Genomic DNA, 14706 nt, shown 5'->3' on the forward strand with positions numbered 1-14706 from the left:
GCCGGTCAGAACGTCAGCAAGATCAGCTAGCCAGTCCACGAGCAAGCCACCTTCTATAACGAGAGCCCAGCAAACGGAAGAGACGTATCCTGATCTCAGCAACTTGAAGAGGAAACTTGAGAGGGCGCAGAGGGAGATGAACAAGGCAAATCTTGACCGGGACAGCGCGAAGCTCGAGAGAAATCAAGCGAATCTGGAAAGGGACCAGGCGATCCTTGAGAGGGACCAGGCGCGTCGTGACCTTGAGATGTTGAGAGCAGAATACCAGCAAGAACATAGGGTGCGAGAGAACGCGGCGCATTGCGAGCAGTTGAAGTCGGAACTTGAAAAGATCCAGCGGCGACAACGAGAGCTCGATCAACAAAAAGAAAAGGAAACCATACGACGGAGCGAGCGGTTGCAAGCTCAAGGCCGGAGTCGCTTATGGAGGTATGAGGCTCGCAGGTCAAAGGGACGATTCAACTTAGACCGCGCGGCTCAAGAACACATAAACGAGGGGCTGGAAGTATGGATACCAACCGAATCAGTGTCCTCCCTGCGCGGTTCGAAGACGCAACCGATACGCCCGTTGATGGACGTGGCACTGCCGGTATACACCCCGAGCTCAACCCCGAGCAGCAGTCAGGTTAGCGGGAGCTCGTCGCGTCTCAAGGAGTTAAATGAGAGGCTACAGCTGAGAAGTCGTGAAAGTTCAGCCAGAGCGGAAGTACCCCCAACTTGGAGAGAGCAACCGGTCAGGAGCGTGGTGATCGCAAGCTATAAGAAAAACACGGAGGGCAGATACCACAGGCACAACCGCATGGATTGGAACGTGGCGCAGCGGGCGAGAAAGGATTGTTTTCATGACGCGTCTTGAGCTGAATACTACACACATATCGGAGGGTGCAGTTCACCTGATTGTAGGGGACAGCCTGGTACGGGTGCTGACCCCAATCCAGTCGCACTGGCAGACTGGAGTCTTGAGTTTCTCTGGAGCCGCAACGCTGCAGATGTTGGCATCACTCGAGATGGTAGGGATGGCTAAGATGTACACAATGACTCTAATGATGGAGACCAAAGATGTGTCCAGAGGGGAATTAAGGAAAGTCATGAGGCTACAATACAAAATGAGCTGCATCCTGGAGAAGTTGCGGATTCAGATGGATCCCGCCATACTCACAGTCTCCCTCATCTTACAACATGATGGCTGACCAACACGCGATGGAAATGAACGAGAAAATGCGGGTCCTGAACGAGATAATCAGGCAGATACACCAAAGGAGTGTCCTCCCCGTCAGATTGTTGGACGTAGCCGACCACATGGAGCGGTCCTTCCCAGAGGATGCGTCCTCATTGCAATCCACTTCGACAGGCCTAGGGGCGTGGAGTGGTTGAATGACGTCTTCCAGAGGCACATAAACGAGTTGGAGGCGACCTGCTTGAGACGGCCCGATTCACATTCGGCCCACCCCCAAATCCCCCTTTCCTTGCAACGAGACCCCTGTCCAGTCGCCTGGGAGCGGGAGTCAACTCAAAAGGCAGCTCGAGAAGCAGCCGGACTAGATTACCGGGTTCCACGCCAATGGAAGCTGAAGAAGCGGAGTCATCAACGCCCCAAAGTTCAGTGGTGTCCTCAGTGGTAGTGGTAGAGAATAGGAGAGTGGAGAAGCCAGCGGAGGCAAGCCGGACGCGATATCTGGAGAAAGTAAATGAGTTGGACCTGGAGGATCTGGAGTGCAGACAGGAGTTGGCAGAAGTCCTGGGGCTCAAGCATGTGTCACACAAGGATTTGAATCGGCACCAGTGCGTAGGCTGGCTAAAGGCCCACGAGACGCATTTCTCAAGAGCAAGAATGATGAAGACGGCTGATCTGACTGGGATTCCCATGATATCAGTCATGGGACCGATAAATTACAGACCTTCCAAGCTGCTGGGAAGTCCGGGACTCATAGTGGAGCCCCCTAAGCACAGAAAAAGCATCGCCAGAATCAGATTGGCAACTCCGGCGCAGTTGAGGGTGGTGGACAAGCTACTGGATCCAAAAGAGATGGAATTGCCAGACGCCGCTTACGAGGGTGCGAGATGGGCAGACTAACCAAGATATGGGAAACCATGTGGCAATGCTCAATTGGCCAAGACACTGGCAGTTTATGACAGAGCGGATCCAGCAGCCGCGAGAGTGATCATCGTGACGGGATCGGACTTCGAAGGAACGTCTCCCAAGTTGTTCTGGCCAGAAACTCTAGTGTACTCGCTGCCAGGTGCAGAATTAAACCAGATGTTGACCTTGGTGGTGGCGATAAAGTCAGAGATGCCCTGCGAACCAGAGTTGCTGCTGTTCGCGGGATTGAACGATCACCTGCATGCGGCTGGGCTTCTAGAGCAGCTGAAAGGGGACGAGCTTACGCCAAAGGAAATATGGGAGGCCATCCAGACGCTGTTTGCCGCAATGAATGAGGTACAGGAAAACGTCAGTTTGCAATTTGGATCCAAAACGAAGGTGGTATTCACGACATCCCCCGGATACGCAAGCATGCCCCCTGCTCTGCAGTTTGTGTATGCTATTTTGATTCTAATAGCCGAAGGGAACGCATGGCGGATCCTGATGGCAGCTCCCAATCGAGAGCTGGAACCTACGAACTTGAGACTACGGAAGTCAGAACTGGCGGCGTATGGGCGGACGTGTCCCATGCATTGAGGGGATTTTATGAATTGGCAGACATACTCATTGTACTGGATGAGGTCCTCTTACTTGAGATCTCGAATCTCGCCAGGCAGCTGAAGTTCAGTCCGACAATAGGGGATGACCACCCGATAATAAGTCACTTGACAGCCAGCTTATGGTTCCGAGGCATGGACGTGACCATCACGAGCTCCACGAGCAAATCGAAGAAACCAAGTAATGAAAGGAAGAATGTGGCTGCGACTGAAAAGCAACTGGAGTCGATGGTGTATCAACTAACACAAGAGAGAGGCAGGTGGCCGTTTCTAACACCAAGACTAGAGAATGCTACTGACAAGACAAGGGAGAGTGCCCCACCTCTCGTGAAGCAGATCTGGGAATTTCTTGAGGAACAATTGGAGGTAGCCGAGAGCAGGGAGATGACGGTGGCTAGGTTCTTCACGGCAGCGAACGAGGTCACCATTTGAGGATTCTGGAGGGAACATGCAAAAGGTGAGCTGAGGACGAGGAGAGATCACGAGATCCTGGTATTCTTGAGTCCTTGTTGAAAAAAGAAATACATGGCTGGAGTGTTTTGTGCGAAAGAGACCATTTTCGGGGCCTTTGTACAAGAACTGTTGAACATGCCCATAAGCCTCTTGCTAGCCCTATACTTAGTTTACCCGAGGTACCTGTTTAACATGGGTCCAGCGTACATGTTCAGTCGGGGTGTGGAGACACTTCGGATTGATGGGTATCTGGCACTGGTGCTCCTATCTCATGGCGAATTGGTGTCATTTCATCGGTTAATGAAATACGGGGAACCCCTGTCGATGGGAAAGACCCACTCGAGTATAGACACTTACTCGTGCAAGTGCGCGGCGGGACTGAAGACGGTGCTGGTGGAGTATCTTCTGATGCAAAATCGACACATGACCGGTGAGGAAAAGAACCCGAAGACGAGAGAGGAATGGAGGGAGGCGAATGGTGGTATCCTTCTACTGACCGATCTATTCCTGGCGATGAGGTCTGACCCAGTGGGAGTGCTCAGAGGACTAGAGGAAGTCGTGACTTGTTTTTACGGACCAGCGGTGACATACGCTTTCCCGGACCCTCTAGTGGCTGCATACCGCCATTCAGTAATGGACGTGAGCTGAGCTTAATAAGCGTGTTAGATGGGACGGCGCTGAACTGGTGTCAACAAGAGGTGCTCAGGGCGCGGATGAGTAATACAGTGCTCTTCGGGAAGGTGAAAGATCCCGAGTTGGTGGTGTTTAATTTCCGGGGGCAACTGCAGTGCAGGATGGGGGGAAAAGTGAAGGCCCCATTGAGACGTATCCAAAACTTTGGAACCTGAATCTCCTGACGGCGAACGGACAAGAGATCCTGAGAATCCCCTCATGCAAAAAGAGCTTGGAGTTTATAAAAAAGGAGCTGGAGGCGACACAAGAGAAGGAGATCTTACCCGCAAGCATTCCTGAGTTTCCAACAGTCAGGAGGATGACCCTGGGGATGAATAGCCCCCTGGTAGTCCCATCCCTGTTCGCGAGAGCTACGGTAGAGAGACAGCACCGATGGCTGGAACCCCTTGTTCATTGGATATACGGCGGCGGTCTATTTCAACACATGCGATATCAAGATAAACTCCTGGACGACTCAAGCAAAGAAAATGAGAGGCTCAATGCCTCCAAATTTCGAAGTGCGGGAGGTCTTGAGAACGCTTGATCGGGCAAGCTTGGAGAACGAATCACCGATATGGGATGACGGCAGGATGATCGTAGAAGAGGGACACATCGCGCTGAAGGACGAGATGAAGTTTGCCACAAGGAAGTATCGGGCGCCTTACGGATTGGAACAGGTGAAAATGAGGCAAGAAGGGAGAGAGCTGGATGCAGCAGGCTCGTTATATGTGGCTCTGACGGAATATAAGAAACAAGACCCCGCGACACCCTCAACCCTGTCAGTGTGCACTCCTGGGGACAAGAGAAGTGGCCCCGTAGAAGACCGATTTAGGAAGATACTTGAGAGGAGGCAAGCCGAGTCGGGAGAAGAGAGTATGGACGCAACTCTCAGTGAAACAGGAGAGGAAATGGAAGTGGGGAATACACCTAAGCCGAAACCAGCTGAGGTGGATTTCACCGCCCGGGAGCTACTGCAGTACCTGAGCGGAGACGATTGGGCGAACACTGCCACGCCACCTCTAACCTCATCCCCTCGAAAGGACCTGGAACTACCCTTGGCAAGTGAGACTTCCAACATGGGGATGATACTGTTGAGTGCTGAAGAGAGGCAAAAGAATACGTTTGAGGGGAACAAGAGTATGTTTTTGGGGACTATGGATGAGAAGGCTTGGCGGGATTTCTTGAGTGAATTTAATCATGAGACGAAGAGCGAGACCACGCTGGATAACTTCCAGGGAGAACTGTGGAACATGGTGGTCAAGTTTGGGGAACCGGCGTTGATGGCCACCGGACTGGATGAAAAAGCAAGAAAGGAGTTGCTGAGCAGGATGGTCAAGTTGAGGGAGACGCGACAGAAGACCAAAGATGATGAATGTAAAGACGGCTCTACTCTGAAGAAAAAGACTGATGATAAAATAATTAAAGTTGAAGGGGAGGTTAAGATTAAGACTAGTAATATGATTAAGAGTACTAATATCCTTAAGGCTCGAGCAGGGGTAGGCAAGAGTTGGAAGGGTCGGACTGGGACGGAGAGATCGAATCTGTGATGATAGTGACGACACCCCCAAGCAAAGGTATGAAGTCTCGAAAGAGGAAGCGGGAGATGGAGGAGTTGAGCAGCCCGTCGGTGGATGCTGTCTCGGAGAAGAACTTGAGGGAGACTGCTCCCATGATCTTAGCGCGGTGGAAGACGGCAGCCTACAAGAGTAGTTCCGAACCAAGGAGGCTAGCCGAAATAGTGAAAGAGATAGAGGTCTCGACAAGTCTGGTAACGGAGGAGGACTTCAAACATCAGAAGGCAGGCTCGAAAAAGGGTTCGACGAGTGGACAAACCTGGGAAGTGGATGTGGGCAGAGAATGGATCTTGAGCGAACATCAAGCCATTGGCAAACAAGTGTCCAACGACCCTCTTGAGAAGAATGCGACAAGGAATACGGCTCGACCTTGGTGTGTGGCCATAGAGACAATGAAGGAGTTGGAGGACTGTCTGAAGAAGCTTGATCAGGGGGTGTCCCACAAGCGTCGCAAATGAGCTACTCAACAGAAAGCTGAAGTCAACAAGTTGGAATTGGGAAGTCAGCTAAAGCGAACTTGACAGAGCCTGTTGCGGGATTATTTTCAGGAGGCGATGAGAACACCTTCATCAGAACCGTGGGACAACTGATGTTCGCGTGGAGCCTAGTGGGAACAGAATTAGAGGTCTTGACTTCATGTGATAAATTGAAATTGGGCAATAAAAACCTAGAAGTCTATCAGATGCTGGTACAACACATCGCGAGACACAACTCCGGTCTGAGCTTGGCGAGAAGAAAAGATGCCACTTGTTTCCTGAGGTGGATAATGTCCGTAATGACCAATAGCACCGTCCAATCGTGTCACCAGAAGGCCATGGGGAGCAAAACCATGCAGAGAAGAGTCGGAAAGCCGATAGGTAGTGTTCCAGCGCCGGAGGAGGATGATGTGATGCACGAGAAAATGATGGAACTAGGGCCACTGCTGGAAGCCTCGGGGGAACGCAATCTCCGAAGCACAGAAATTACACATGGGGAATGCCCATGTCATTGCTTGGCATAGACAGTGTGGTACCCGGAGCATTCAAATCTTTGCTTAGTGTGGGATGTAGAAGAAATTCGGTCAATCGGGTTACCCGATCATCAGCAGAAGGTGACCATCTTGGTGGTAAGTACGATGTTGGCGTTGCGATGGATCGAAGAAAATGTAACGAAGTATAGGGAGTCGAAGACACCTACGGCGGAGTCGATACACGCTATAGATTACAGCGGGAGACTTGAGTTGTTTGAGACTGTATGCAAGGTATTCGCCATACCAATGGAAGTCAGGCACGTATGGAGCCGCATAAGGTTCTTTCCGTGGTTTCGAGCGACGTTGACATCTTGGTTGTACATGGCAACGAAGGATCACATGAAGAAATACCAAAAGGAATATCGACAGTTCCTGGCGGAGATAGGTCCGGAAGCCTTCAGGAGACCTCTGCTAACCCATCGGAATGCGATCACAACAGGTTGGAAAAGAGTCGGTAGGGTGTCTAGAGACAATATCAAAGCAAGAGAATCGACACTGGAGGAGGACTTGGCGAAAAATGTGAGCTTGAGCCTGCACAATTCCTTTTGCTTGAACAAGGAATTGAAAACGAGAGGTTTACCGAATCAGGCAACGAGGTTGCAGGAGCAGAAGGAGTGGATGCGATCCTTCGAACAATTGAGAGCATGGGAAGAAATTGTGATCAGCTCTGATGATGAGGAAGCGCTACTAAGGCAGATCAAGGTGTCAAATTCATCGGGTCCTGCACTTCGAAGGCTAGAAATACGACGTGAGCAGGGAGCTCAATGTGGGTTTCGTGAGTCTTGATAGGGAAAGGAAGGGGCTCGAGTGTGAACTCGGATGGAATCCGAGGTCACGAAAAAGATTTTTTAACGAAACAAAGTATTGTTATTAATATGCTATAGTTATTATATAAATCAAAATGTTGCATGACAGTTTCCTGATCGGATAGGACAAAAGAAATTTTATTCACAAGCTTCAAAAGCGGATATTTGAGGTGCAGGTATATGGAATTTTTGATTGCTGTTCAGCGATAGTGTGACAATTTTATATTGTGATGAATTTTGGGGTGTAGATAAACTTAAGTCTGCAGCAAACTTCTGTAAATGACCACTGGCATTGTCTCTTGAGCAACACTCGGTATTCTGGGGACTCATTGGCAGGCGGCAACACGCGATGATGACATCGAACTTGAGTCCGGGGAGGATGTGCCAGTCGGTCATATTTGGAAGTTTGACCTTGAGGAACACGAACTACGTAATTTTGGTAAAAAATTTAATTTTTCAAAAATTCGAATTGAGCCTGTCATGCTCAATTTTCTCGCAAAAACTGAAAATCTCAGAAATAAAAGATCAGAATGACCGAATAACAATTGCGGGAAAGTACTTGAAAAAGCAGCGGGAAATTGCTATTCGCAATTTCAAGATACAAAAAAAACGCGAGTAGAGCCGACTTATCCTGAAATAGGAGAAGAAACGATTGTGAAAGGAGAACGTATTTATTCGAGGTGAACCAGAGTGAACCCTTAGTGGAAAGGTGGACAACTGGGGTGTCCCAATGGCTCAGACAAAAACTTCAATTCTTGAGTAAAAACTTATTTCCCTTGTTGAAATTAATTAGTAACGAACTTCTCAAGTAATCATACTTAATTCTCGAGTTGCCTACCGATTTAGTTACTCCAATTCTTGAGTGTGCTGGTATGTGAGTACCCAATTTAATTTTCTTGAGTGTGTTTTATGATTGTTATGTTGAGATAAGGAGAGTTTTAGGTTGATCCATCTGAAATGGATCAAAGTTCCACTGTCTAATAAAAAGTAACTGTGCGGATTGTTCCGACCCTGTTTTTAACGGCGTTCGTGTATTTTGGGTATTTTGAGACCTAAGTATGGGGACGTTCTTTTTTTCTGGAGTGGGGGGGTACTTTGGTAGTGGCCTTTAAGCTGGAACGGGTTTTTAGTCTCATGTCGCAAGCGAACCGAATTGGCTTCGACCGTTTTGAGATAGAAAAACACGAGAGATAGTGTCCCTGACTCTTGAGCCAATGGTTATAGGTCCATTTCCTTTTAAGCCTCATATGTGACCGAATTAGGCGTCTGTTACAAATTCACTTAGAGTTCGCAATCTTGAACCTTCGCTCTTTATTAAAGTCCATTGAAGTCCACTGCCTTATATGTAGGAAGCGCAAAGCCAAAACTGTCACACCTATGATCGAGTACGGGGATCGAGAAGGAGGATGACTCGAGGCAATCCCTAGAGAATCACAGAAAACTTGATGAGATACGAAGATTCCACAACAAGAAATTTGAAGAGGGGCATGATGTGCATCGCAACTTAGCCTTGGCTGAGGGTTACGCGAAACCCAATAAAAAGGGAGAGTATCAATACGTGTCTGGAGCGATGGGAATAGCGTACAATCCTTTCGTGAATTCAGAAACCGCAAGCGCTTACAGGAATCATGAGGTGGCGGAGATCTTGAATTTTTGGACGGAGAAGATAATCGTAATCAATTCAATGGAAAGGGAGAAACCGAGCCTGGGCCTGCTACTTGAGGCGACGCCAAAGGTGATAAGCGTACCGCGCTCGAGCAAAAGAGTAGAATTGAGGATGGGAAATGGAAATGGCATGATGACTACGATTTTGGGAACGGTTTGGAAATTGCTGAGACCTTCTTGGTGTCCCCATCCCCATATGAAGAAGTCACGGAATGAGTGAGGCTAACACCAACAAAAGATGAGGATCTGGGAACGTTGGACGTGATACACAAATTGATTCTACCACAGAGTAAAGAGTCGGGCGGAGCAACGAGTAAGCTGGGATCAGTAATGAAGTTGGAACCTGGTAGCTGTCGTGACTTGACGTGCGGAGGCGGAGGGCACACCTGTGATGGACGATCATGTGTCAGAATACAATCTTTTCAGGGAGAAGACCTAGTCACTTGGTTTGGTGACATAACAGAACGAGAGAAGAGCGAGGTGCAGATAATGGCTGAGTGCTATACGTACACTACAGTGAATATAGCAACGGCGGTGGGGTTCTTCTCTAGAATGTGTAGTCTGCAATCACTGGAGATGCTGGAGTCTGAACACCATTTGGTGACGGCGTTGAGCGTGGAGTCGTGGCCAGGGGCGTTGCAAACCACCCAGAAACTTATCAGAGGATGTAAAACTGGTCTAGAGGCGGAGATGGGATTTCCAGTGAGCGAAGCTTATGGGCTGTCTGTAAATGCAAAGTCCTTGGTAGGATCAGTAATGGCCAACGTATGTGGGAGCCCTTATCCATTGCACATGGCAATGGTGGAGGTATCCAGCCAAAGGATACTAGTGGATAAAGCCTTCTCGGTACCCAAGTGCGTACGGCTGGCTCGAATGTCGCATCATTCACACAGACTATTGAGGAAGATCCTGGGAACGATGCCAAGGGCACAAAGAGATAACTTGAGTGAAATCTGGGGAGAAGAACATTTGAGCTTAGGAGACGAAAACAGGAGTGACTTTGAGAGACAGAATGCCATCGGGAAGCCGATGGGTAGAGTTCCAGTGCCGGAGGAGGATGATGTGATGCACGAGAAAATGATGGAACTAGGGCCACTGCTGGAAGCCTCGGGGGAACGCAATCTCCGAAGCACAGAAATTACACATGGGGAATGCCCATGTCATTGCTTGGCCTAGACAGTGTGGTACCCGGAGCATTCAAACCTTTGCTTAGTGTGGGATGTAGAAGAAATTCGGTCAATCGGGTTACCCGATCATCAGCAGAAGGTGACCATCTTGGTTGTAAGTACGATGTTGGCGTTGCGATGGATCGAAGAAAATGTAACGAAGTATAGGGAGTCGAAGACACCTACGGCGGAGTCGATACACGCTATAGATTACAGCGGGAGACTTGAGTTGTTTGAGACTGTATGCAAGGTATTCGCCATACCAATGGAAGTCAGGCACGTATGGAGCCGCATAATGTTCTTTCTGTGGTTTCGAGCGACGTTGACATCTTGGTTGTACATGGCAACGAAGGATCACATGAAGAAATACCAAAAGTAATATCGACAGTTCCTGGCGGAGATAGGTCCGGAAGCCTTCAGGAGACCTCTGCTAACCCATCGGAATGCGATCACAACAGGTTGGAAAAGAGTCGGTAGGGTGTCTAGAGACAATATCAAAGCAAGAGAATCGACACTGGAGGAGGACTTGGCGAAGAATGTGAGCTTGAGCCTGCACAATTCCTTTTGCTTGAACAAGGAATTGAAAACGAGAGGTTTACCGAATCAGGCAACGAGGTTGCAGGAGCAGAAGGAGTGGATGCGATCCTTCGAACAATTGAGAGCATGGGAAGAAATTGTGATCAGCTCTGATGATGAGGAAGCGCTACTAAGGCAGATCAAGGTGTCAAATTCATCAGGTCCTGCACTTCGAAGGCTAGAAATACGACGTGAGCAGGGAGCTCAATGTGGGTTTCTTGAGTCTTGATAGGGAAAGGAAGGGGCTCGAGTGTGAACTCGGATGGAATCCGAGGTCACGAAAAAGATTTTTTAACGAAACAAAGTATTGTTATTAATATGCTATAGTTATTATATAAATCAAAATGTTGCATGACAATTTCCTGATCGGATAGAACAAAAGAAATTTTATTCACAAGCTTCAAAAGCGGATATTTGAAGTGCAGGTAGATGGAAATTTTGATTGCTGTTCAGCGATAGTGTGACAATTTTATATTGTGATGAATTTTGGGGTGTAGATAAACTTAAGTCTGCAGCAAACTTCTGTAAATGACCACTGGCACTGTCTCTTGAGCAACACTCGGTTTTCTGGGGACTCACTGGCAGGCGGCAACACGCGATGAGGACATTGAACTTGAGTCCGGGGAGTATGTGCCAGTCGGTCATATTTGGAAGTTTGACCTTGAGGAACACGAACTACGTAATTTTGTAAAAAATTTAATTTTTCAAAAGTTTGAATTGAGCCTGTCATGCTCAATTTTCTCGCGAAAACTGAAAATCTCAGAAATAAAAGATCAGAATGACCGATTAACAATTGCGGGAAAGTACTTGAAAAAGCAGCGGGAAATTGCTATTCGCAATTTCAAGATACAAAAAAAAACGCGAGTAGAGCCGACTTATCCTGAAATAGGAGAAGAAACGATTGTGAAAGGAGAACGTATTTATTCGAGGTGAACCAGAGTGAACCCTTAGTGGAAAGGTGGACAACTGGGGTGTCCCAATGGCTCAGACAAAAACTTCAATTTTTGAGTAAAAACTTATTTCCCTTGTTGAAATTAATTAGTAACGAACTTCTCAAGTAATCATACTTAATTCTCGAGTTGCCTACCGATTTAGTTACTCCAATTCTTGAGTGTGCTGGTATGTGAGTACCCAATTTAATTTTCTTGAGTGTGTTTTATGATTGTTATGTTGAGATAAGGAGAGTTTTAGGTTGATCCATCTGAAATGGATCAAAGTTCCACTGTCTAATAAAAAGTAACTTTGCGGATTGTTCCGACCCTGTTTTTAACGGCGTTCGTGTATTTTGGGTATTTTGAGACCTAAGTATGGGGACGTTCTTTTTTTTGGAGTGGGGGGGGGGTACTTTGGTAGTGGTCTTTAAGCTGTAACGGGTTTTTAGTCTCATGTCGCAAGCGAACCGAATTGGCTTTGACCGTTTTGAGGTAGAAAAACACGAGAGATAGTGTCCCTGACTCTTGAGCCAATGGTTATAGGTCCATTTCCTCTTAAGCCTCATATGTGACCGAAGTAGGCGACTGTTACAAATTCACTTAGAGTTCGCAATCTTGAACCTTCGCTCTTTATTAAAGTCCATTGAAGTCCACTGCCTTATGTGTAGGAAGCGCAAAGCCAAAACTGTCACAACTATGATGGCAGAGCTTCCAGTTGAAAGGCTTGGTTACCGCCAGCCTCCCTTCACAAATGGTGGTGTTGATTATTTTGGACCCTTTTACGTCCCAATCAGGAGGAAAAAGGGTATTAAGTGGAAAATTAACCCCCCGGCAGCCTCGCATCACGGTGGTTCTTGGGAACGTCTCGTTCGGTGTTGTAAAAGGGTATTCTACGCACTAATAGGAAGCAGAAAGCTCACTCCCGAAGTCCTTGAAACAACTTTCTGTCTCGTAGAACAATCACTGAACGCTCGACCTATAACATCAGTAGGTGCAAGTCCGGATGGTTTCGAGGTGTTAACTCCTAATCATTTTTTGTTAGGCCGAAATGGTACAAGCTTCCCTTCTCTCTCTTTCCAGGAGCACTTCGACCACCGAAGGCAATATATCCGAGCGCAAAGCTACGCCAACGCAATTTGGGGTCGTTGGCTGCAAGATTATGTGCCAGCGCTGAATAAACGCAGTAAGTGGCACTCCGATAGTGACGTTATTTTAAAAACAGGGGATTTAGTGTGGATTGTTGACGAAAGCAGCCCAAGGGGACACTACCCTCTGGCTCGTATAAAAACCCTTAATTACGGAAAAGACAACATAGCCCGATCCGCCGTAGTCACCACCCGCTCCGGGGAGCTAACTCGACCGGCCGTAAAACTCGCACCCGTTTTCGCTCCTTTGAGCGCGAAAGTGAAAAAGCTAAAATTAAATTTTCTTAGACAAAAGGCCTTGAAAATTACAAGTTTGTCCAATTAAAATCAGTTTGCCATCAAAAATGTTTATAGATTTTTGGGATTGTTGGAAACCGTATTGCTAAAATGTTAATCGAAAAATGTTTAACTGATTGTTTTCAGATATTACTTATTCTTTATATTATCTGTTAAATTGCCGATTATTTACAGATGTTGAACCAGGTGTTTTAGATCTTACAGGATACGAGAGTGCGGCACAATAGTCAAAAACTAAGGCGAGTTGTCTGAGCCAATGACTGAAATTGAAGACGCTTGGCTGCTGAATACTGCTGTTGATGATGTATTGGGCCTACTGTTTTCGCCCAGAGTGGTAAAATTTGTTGGCTGCAATCTTTACGTTGAAATGTTTCCACGCGAGAACAAATGAATGAAAAAAATGCTAGAAGCGATTGTCTATGTTCAGTCGAAGGCATACCGAACTGATGTAGTCTGTTGATGTATGTAAACATGATGGTTGACAATTATGTCTAGTCTACCAATTAACTGTTTGACTTCTTCAACACCACTTGCCTACATAGCCCTTTTGCATGAACACCCGGCGATAGCTTCATGGCGCTTCCAAGTGTCAGTGGTAGCAAGTGTGTAAAAATTTAGGCATCGGAGATTCACAGTAGCTTGGATGAAGCCAAAATACATGTTCCATTCAATCGGTGCACTTTCGCACTTGTCAATTTTGATCTTCGGTAGTCGTGAGCTCTGTGTAGTTGTTGAAGATGAAATAAGTGCAGGCTTAGCCGCGGTATTTATTTTTTGCATATGGAGCGTTAAAGTGATTGGAGGAAACCGTAATACGGCAAAACTATTCGCAAGCGGAACGACTGTCGCGAGTTGCTGATAATTGCTTGGCAACTTCTAACTTTTCTCATTTAGTGTGATTGTGTTTGTTGACGAGAAAAAGGGCTGTTGCTGTTGAGTTGACCTGAATGTTGAGGAATTAGCGCTCATTTCGATAAGGGCACTGGAAGCAGTTTGAAAATATGTGGATTTTGATTGCTGGAGGAGTCGTGTATGTGACAATGATGTTTCGCTTGAGTAGTCTTCTGTGCTCACTGACCAGCTTATTTACTTTGTCTTCAATTCCAATTTATGTTGACATGAATTTTTCTGGCTGAGATTCGTTTGTTGAATGGTGGATGAGGTAAGTTGCCGATTCCTCAAATTGCTTTAGAAGTGACGAATATTCTGTTTTGAAGTTTACCAATTCAAAGACTGTTTCTTCTTCTGTGGTGATTTTGACAATTCGGCTGAAAAGTGGTTCGAGTCGTTTGACTAGAAGTTTGGAGTGTCCGAGTGTAGTTTTTGTAGTCATTTGATCGTTGAAATCAGGGTTGATTGCGTTGTTCGGAGTTGTTGATGCTGCTGTTGAGCTGTCGAATGTTGTAGTGGTGTCGATTGGTTCTGCTGTGACGGTTTTCTTTTTTTTTTCACCACAAAAAAGGATGAGAAGAGAAACCAAATAACCTAAAATTTTCGACCTCAAATAATAGAAAAAATGTTATCAGACCTGTACAGATTTGTATATATCTCCCTGATATTAGAAAGATAAAAAATTATCATAACGCAATGAGGAATTTAAACCTTAATTCAAACTTTTAACGCAATGGTGACATTAATTAGGTAGTGAACCGGGAGAAACCAGAAACAAAGAAAATTAACATCCGCAATTTTTTTAAGGTTTTGTTATTGCAAA

The sequence above is a fragment of the Symsagittifera roscoffensis genome, chromosome 7, assembly GCF_963678635.1.
Source record: "Symsagittifera roscoffensis chromosome 7, txSymRosc1.1, whole genome shotgun sequence".
NCBI classification, from domain to species: domain Eukaryota; kingdom Metazoa; phylum Xenacoelomorpha; order Acoela; family Convolutidae; genus Symsagittifera; species Symsagittifera roscoffensis.